General features: G+C 32.6%; 1 long non-coding RNA gene across 1 annotated transcript; it reads left to right on the top strand.

The window, feature by feature from the left end:
- Window positions 1–2,894: 2,894 nt before the first annotated feature.
- LOC131606638 (uncharacterized) lies at window positions 2,895–5,591 on the top strand. The gene is made up of 2 exons (XR_009284930.1): window positions 2,895–3,033; window positions 5,377–5,591. It is a non-coding gene; the product is annotated as an uncharacterized LOC131606638 (long non-coding RNA).
- Window positions 5,592–8,179: the final 2,588 nt, after the last annotated feature.

Genomic DNA, 8,179 nt, shown 5'->3' with positions numbered 1-8,179 from the left:
TTCTTATTTATTCTTAAAGCAATAAATGCTTTGATGTACTTAATTTCAAGCATTTTATTATCATGTGGCAGTTTGTTATCCATCATGAAATAAACAATGTTTATAATTAACAAATATTTTTTTCGAGTGTTGATTTACGAATTATGGTATATTTGAATTTTAAAACATTTAAATGAAAGAAAGTATAAAAAAGAGAAAGGAAAATGAAACAATTATCATGCTCATTAAATATAAGAGTGTAAAAGGATTTTTACGTTCTAATGTTTTGTTTGATTAGATAGAAAGTAGGAAAAAAATATGAGCACAGATGACAAAGATTATCCTTACAATTTTTTTATTTTTATTAATGATATTAATTTATTATGTAAGTTTTTATAATTTCAGTTGAATAATAATAACAAAATTTCAATTTCAATTTCAATTTTGATATTTGAAAATGATAGATATCTTTTTTTTAATGATAAAATTGCTAATATCATAACATTCTTTTTATTGATTCATTTATTTATTATCAAATTGAATTGTTGGTCATTTTGAATATGTATTTATCTTACGGGTCACTAACTTAGAAATCTTTTATTTTAGTTTAATCAATCATTATTTTAATTTAAGAGACAAAATCTTTATTTTTAATTAAATATTAATTTTTCCACCATCTCATAATTATATATTTTTTCTATATATTTTGTGAGATGGAGAAAAAATTATCTAACATTTTTTTCTATTAATTTTTTTCTATATATTTTTTTCTCCAAATTGAATTGTATGATTATTTAATATAATTAAATCTATATAATTATTATTTATTTTAATAAAAGTAAATCATTTCGAATTTTGCATTTATATCTAGCATTTTACATTTGTATTTGATATTATCTAAGTGTTATGATATTAATACTCATTCATGTCTTATTGCATTAAAAATTATTTTGTTGTTATTTTTTTATTTCATGATTATCATTTGAAGATTCTAAATTACTATATATTTTTTAATTATTTACATAATATCATAATTAAATATTTTTTAAAATTATTTACATAATATCATAATTAAATTACCCGTGCGGGAGCACGGGTCTCTTACTAGTAAGAACATGAAAATATATATTAGAATTTCAAACAGAAGCAAGCAACATCGAAAGTGAAAAAGGATTACCATCGACGAGGAGTATTTTTGAGAATCTTTGAAGCACGTTTCTTGATTTTTTTCAATCTACTCTCTTATTCTCGAAACTCTGATGGTGTTGTATGTTTAATTCGTGTGTGGCAGCCAACCGTGCGATTTCGTCTGACGATTGGGATTCGGCGGTTCTCGATTTGCGATCTGAAGCTCGTAGATCGGAGATCGTCAGAATCGTGGTAGTCCGGTCGGGTTTTCAGTGTGTTGCCCATTGAAACTGATTCAAACGGCGTCCAAATCTAACTCCGGATCTGAATGGTGCGATTCAGTGTGCTATGGTGGAAGCCGTAGGTAGATTGTTCCATGGGATATTCGATTCATTGCGTCTCCTTCCTTATCTCTTTTCCAGCTTAGAATTTGAAAACAAAGTGAAGCGTTTTTGTTTGTAAGATTTTGGCTGGGGATGATGAATATCAGGAAAGTCAGTTTGTGAATGAATAGGAGTGTCTTTCACAGTCAAATTCTTACCAACTGTGCCAATTCATTTATTCGAAATAAAATGGCGTTCATAAATATATAAGGGCAAATTTTGGGGTATGACAATCATGATCAACAGTTGAAGATGAAGATCAAATCAGAAGCATTTTAGAACATAGTTGTTGCTCTAAATCAGCTTAAGAAGATTTGAAGATGAAGATTAGCTTGAAGAAGCACTCAACACGGGGAGCTGATGCTCTTACTCTGCTTACCACCAAGAAGCAAAGATCTTATCCAGAAGACAAATCCAAGAAGAATGCAAGATACTTTAATTCTTGTAATTATCTATAAAACAAAAGAGTTGTTGCTCATATTGTGTTATATCTTATGAATCTTCTGATAAAGTGTTTAGGCACCATAAGTGATTTTAGTCAGTGTGTCGTAAACATATGTACTTAGAATAGGAGAAAATCTGGTTAACTAAGAAGCACACTTGTAATCTCCAGAAGATTGATGAACGTTATATCCTGATGGGATCACTGAACGGTTCATCATTTATGGTTAGTCACGAGCAGTTGACTTGTGCAGGGTTAGTCATAGTTGCTGACTGTGCAGGAGTCACTGGATGTTATATCTATGGATCAGATTAGTGAACAGACCATTGCAGTTAGTCACGAGCAGTTAGCTTGTGCAGGGTTACTAGATTGATGAATGTTATATCTCGCTGAGATTACTGAACGGTTCAATCATCTAGAGGCTAGTCACTCGCAGGTAGCTTGTGCAGGGTTAGTCACTGTAGTTCGCTGTGCAGTAAGTTAGTCACGACGGTTGACCATTCAGTTGTAATCAAGTTTGGTTATAGTGAATTAAGTCCTCTGATGAGAGAGGCAAAATCATCCGAGGAGGGTGGACTGGAGGTAGCCTTATTCAGAAGGTGAACCAGGATAAAAATGAATGGGTCTTTTTGTAACACCCCGAATTTAATTAAATTGGTTAATTAAATTATTGAAGGATTTAAATATGGATTTAGTGGAATTTGGATGGCCGATATTATTTTAAGGGCATATTTGGAATTATTAAATTAAAGTCGGATAGTCGGAAAATAATATTAAGAATAATATTATTTATGAGTTGGAATTATTATATTGAAGGAATTATTATTATAAGTGCTATAATTGATTATTTGAGTTATATCTCTTATTGGGCCTAAATTGATTTTGGAGGATATTAAACAAAGAGAGGATTTAAACACAAAGCCCAATTGGTTTTATATTAGGGTTTTAGAGATTTTGGAAAGGGGGGAGTTGTCATAAGGAGGAAACAAGAATAGAGGAGAAAGAGGCAAGCAATGAAAAAGAAGAAACTTAGAAATTTTCATCCATGGTGTCAAATTGAAGATGCAAATAGAGACCCATTGAGTTGTTTCAATTGATAAGGTAAGGGTGGGGTTCTCTTCCTATAATGGGGCTCATGAACAATTGTATGTGGGAAATTGGGTGTGTAGATTTATTGCATTTACTTGTGATTATTTGTTGCTGAAAATTAGTGATTTAGGTTTTGCTTTTGATGTATTAATTGTTACCGAAACTTGAAATCCTGTGTTTTCTATCGTTGCTATTTGTTGTTGTTTGTGTTAATATGTGAATGATTCTGGGCGGCACCATTAGGCTACACTATCCATTTTATTTTGGATGTAATTTTCAATGTGTGTGGTATATGCTTTCTTACTGTTCTATTCATGAGCTTGTTATTCTGTTTTTCATGTTCCTGCCACTGTTACTTAGGAATACATGTATATATATAATGAGAATTTTTACGTGCTTACCGTTCCATCGTTTTTCATGTGCTGCCGAAGTGGTTACTTAAGTGTAGTAATTAATGGCACATAGCAGCAAACAGTAGTAGTTATTAATGAAATACAAAACAGTTCCCTTTTATCGAAGTAGCCGAATTAAGCGGTATAATTAGTTACCCGAAATTTAATGGAAATTTACGTGGTATCTAAGTTTAATTAGTAGATTAACGTGGTGGTGTTATTTTGTTGAAATTGTGATATTTTACGAATCAACTAAAACTGAGTTTTAATTAAAATATTCTTTATAAATAAATATTGATTTTATAATGGAAATTGACACACATTTTAGGAATAGAATATAATGGAATTGGAATTAATATTATTTGTAATGATTTTAGGAGTTTTGGAATTAGAGATAAATAATTAGATTAATAAGCTAATTTAAATTATTTTAATTTGAATAGAGTTGTTAGAGTTGCTAATAGGGTTGTCAATAGAGTTATTAAAGTTGTCAATAGAGTTGTTAGAGTTGACAATAAAGTTGTTAGAGTTGTTTTGAATTACTAAGAGTCATACTTTTGTTTGTTTTGAGTAATTCTGACATGTTTAGAGTTGTGAGTGTATGATGTCGGTGTTTGTTTTTTTATTGAAACTTTAACAATTCATATCTTTTGAACCGTAACTCCGTTTGAGTCTCCGTTCGAGGCGTTAGAAAGCTAGCGCGATATTCTTTTTAATAAAAATGGTCTTGATGCAATAGAATGCTAGAAAATTGGAAATGGAGTAGAAATAGAAGTGAATTAAATTAATATAGTGTGATTATTAATTGGTTAATTAAATTAATAGTTGAATTAATTTTAGTAAGACTATTTATTTGGAATATACTTAGACTTGGATAAATTATTCGGTTATCGGTAAATTGCGGTATTTTGGGAATTTGTCCGTAATTGTGTTTTGGCTTGAATATGTTTTTGTCGAGAATAAATATATGTATATGCCATGATGTTGTACTAATATTGATTCTCTATGAGTAGTTGGATAGCATTAATTTTAATGATTAATTGCTTGATTTTAAATGTGTATGTTCATATATAATTGGCAAAATGAGAATTAACATGAGATAGTATGGTTACTAGTGTTAATTGAATTTTGTGAATCGTAATTGATTAATTGGCCTTTTATATGTGAATGATATGTATGTGTTGTGAATGTTGTGTACAATTGGTGGATAATTCATCGAGTTGAATTATTGTGATATGCTAAATATTAAGATGGTAGAGATGATCTTAATTGCATATGTTTGATTAACATTGTACATACATTCATATCATGGATGCCTTGAAACAAAGGTGGTTTGCTTTGAAACATAAGCGAGGCTTGGATTCTAGAGTGAATCGGAAAGCGGTAAACTATATGTTTACATTTGGTGGCTTTGATCTTGTCCGGATCTGAAGCGTGGCTAGATTCTATATGAATCGGAAGCGGTGGAACTTTGGGTCCATATTGGGTACCACATGCATAGAGTCACATGTCTTGCATTGAGTCACATTGAGGTTATGTGATGTTTGAATATATGCATTTATGTGATTGTTATGTGTACATGAGATGTGATAAATGAAATTGGTGATGTTTTGATACATAATTGGTTAAATGTGTGGATATGTGATAATGATGGATTGTGTATATATTTGGGATAATAGTATTGAATCTTTTGAGTATTATACTATTGAATTTTGTGCATACTTGAATATGTGAAATTATTAGATGATACTATTTACATGATTATGACTTGTTATGTGATGAAAAGTATGTGAGACTAATGAACTGTAGAAGTATGATGTGTATAGTAGCTATTGATACTTGTGATGTGATGATTTTATATGTCTGAATCCTAGCATGCAATTTATCATATGCCCACTTATATGATTTGATATCTCACCCTTTTCTCTTGTTTCGCCGTTGCCTTTATATTGGTAACGTGCAGGTATTCAAGTATGAAGATTTAGTTGTCGTTACTCGAATCGGTTGTCGCTCTGATACGTAGCACTCTGGGGGGAACGATTTATGTCATTCATGATGTTGTTGTTTAATTGTGTTATCTTGGTTGAACAAAATGATAAGTTAACTGAGGATATTTTATTGAATACATTCTTAAGTGATTCCGCTGTGTTTTAATAAAATAAGTTATTCTGTTTCAAAGGTGCTATGTATCCGCTTTATGCGACGAGTTGATTTGTTTTGTTTTTATTATGTGACGCCTCATTTGTTTATTGAGAAATTTTGAAAACTCTGATTTATATTTATTTGTCGGGTAGAAATGGGGTGTTACACTTTTACTTTCTGTACATTTCATTTTTAACTCAGAACATCCATGCAAAAATCTTCAGAACTGTATTGAGCCAAGTCAAAAGTTATGATAATATACTAAAGTTAAAATGAATGTGTCATTGGTTATGCAACTCTATTTCAAATATGCTTCCGCAACATAAATCATTGCATATCCGAATAATGAGACACTAAAAGAAAGAAAAGATTTTAAAGAAAGGGAATTATGTTTTTGGGAGAACACAATTCAATCCCTCCCTTTCTTGTGTTTTTCTACACCTTCAATTGGTATCACAGCATGGCTCTGTATTGAATTCAAGATCAAACACTTAACCGTGTAGAGAGATCCAGAAGGAGAAAAACCATACTGAGTAGAAAAACAACGTCATAATCCAACACTCAGTATAATTAGAAGCTGTCAAGGAAAAAATCTCAATACTCTAAGAATATTATCTACATATCTAAAGGAGTTTTGTGGATCAACATCAAAATTTCATAAGAAGCTCAAGACATCAGAAAGAAGAATATGTGCTTAATGGAAATATCCAAAGACAAACCAGTGTAATAGACTCAAGTTAGTTGGTCTAAACCAATGCCAACTCATCCGGACCAAATCAAAGAGTGGAGACACATCAAAACAAGACGTAAGCAGAAATAGACAGAACTTCTGCCTAAGAAGAAGCTCTCTTTCTCTCTCTCAGAAGAAACTGGAAGAAAGGTTTATCACCTAGAACGGTCAGATCTTTCTAAAACCTTCTCTTTTATAATTCTATTGACTTAAATATGAGTTTATCAATAATGTATGTAAATCTCTTTTGCATGTCTAGTATTAGTTGTCACCTACTCTACTATCTGTTCTATTCTCCATGCATGTACTGCAACTCTAACTATTACATTCACTTCATATTTATTTAACTAAACAACCAACTCGTGAATAAATCTAGGCCAAATTGAAAACTGACTCTAACAGTGAAACGGATGTCAGTATCTCTTGTCTGCTCTTGCATGCTAACCATAAATCATAAGAAAAGACTAGTCTCTTAAGTGCCCTATCATGTTGACTGACATCTCTTCACCATCTTCTACATATACTAACGCTGATCTAAAATTAGTTCTCACCAAAACACCTTAACACAACACCTAATATCCTTTTTACCTCTCTTCTAAATCCTCCTTATCTTCAATCAGAAGTATGTCTACCAAGTGGAATTTTTGGTTAAGCAGTCCACTTCAGCACCATGTTACACGTGTCAAGAGGCATCATCTCAGAAAAAGTTCAACACCAATGTTGTTCATCTCATGGAGATGAACAACTTTGTAGTTGATAGCTTTTTCATATGCCGCGGGGATAAAGAGATATGACGGGATAATGTTCAAAGATTCCATCTGAATGCAAGGCAATATGCTTGGCAAATCTCCGGGCCAGCGTAAGCATTTCATCAAACACCTTTTATGCCATTTTCAAGCCAACCTTTAGAGAAGTGTAATCATTCCCTTGATCCAAATTCAACATCAATTTTTTCTCCTCCATGCCCTCTACACAACAAGTCAAGAATTGAGTCATTTGGATGAATATTGAATCAATTATGAAGCTCCAAAGTCTCACCCTCACAAGGTCAAAGTTATGCATTTGGCCAAACAAAAATCCAGGTCACGCGTGTGCATTTTGTCAAACATCTGGAGCGCAAACTTTAAGATCAATTTTAAGGTTCTAAAAATCTCCATAAGGATCAAGCTTGGTATCAAACTATTCCTTGCCATGTCCTCTTTCCAATGGTCCATCGATGGTAATATTTGAACATGTTTGTACCTAGATAAGGTGACTCAAAGTCGTGCCCAGATCAAGTCATGTCTTTGCCAAGATTATGGGCCAAAGCCAAGTCACGCGCGCGCCCCAAAACCATTGTGTGCCAACATGTTTGTAAGCAAGTCTCCTATGATTCCAAGCTTCATTTCAAAGACTTCCAAACATCAAGGATACTCCTTGTCATGTCCTTTTAAGATTGAACCCAAGAGCATGTCATATTATGAGCCATAGCATGAGATTGGTACCCTCAAAGGTGACACCTTGGATGTAGTTTGGCAAAGTAAGGCTGCAGCCTACATGTAAACAATGTCCATGCAATTACCATAAACAAACCATGCAAGTTGCTGAAAACATGAAAGCATGCAAGGGATTTACCTAATATGCACTTGACTTGTACACTAAGGCTAGAGGGAATCATATACTACATTGCATCTCCACCCTAAACCATGCACCATGAGCCACCTTATATAAACTACAAACCCTTCACAGTTGGATTCGACGTTTCATTTTTTCTCTTTTCATAGTTTCACGATTCTCTACTCTCCATTTCCTCATCTCTCTACTCTCTCCCCTCTCCCAAAAGTTTGTTAAAAACCATAGCAAACTAACAACCACCAACCAAACTTCATCTTCGACCTTCCCTTTCAACCTCCAT

The sequence above is a fragment of the Vicia villosa genome, linkage group LG5 (assembly GCF_029867415.1).
Source record: "Vicia villosa cultivar HV-30 ecotype Madison, WI linkage group LG5, Vvil1.0, whole genome shotgun sequence".
NCBI classification, from domain to species: domain Eukaryota; kingdom Viridiplantae; phylum Streptophyta; class Magnoliopsida; order Fabales; family Fabaceae; genus Vicia; species Vicia villosa.
Note: the sequence above shows the minus strand (reverse complement) of the source record. Positions and strands in the feature narration are given on the sequence as shown.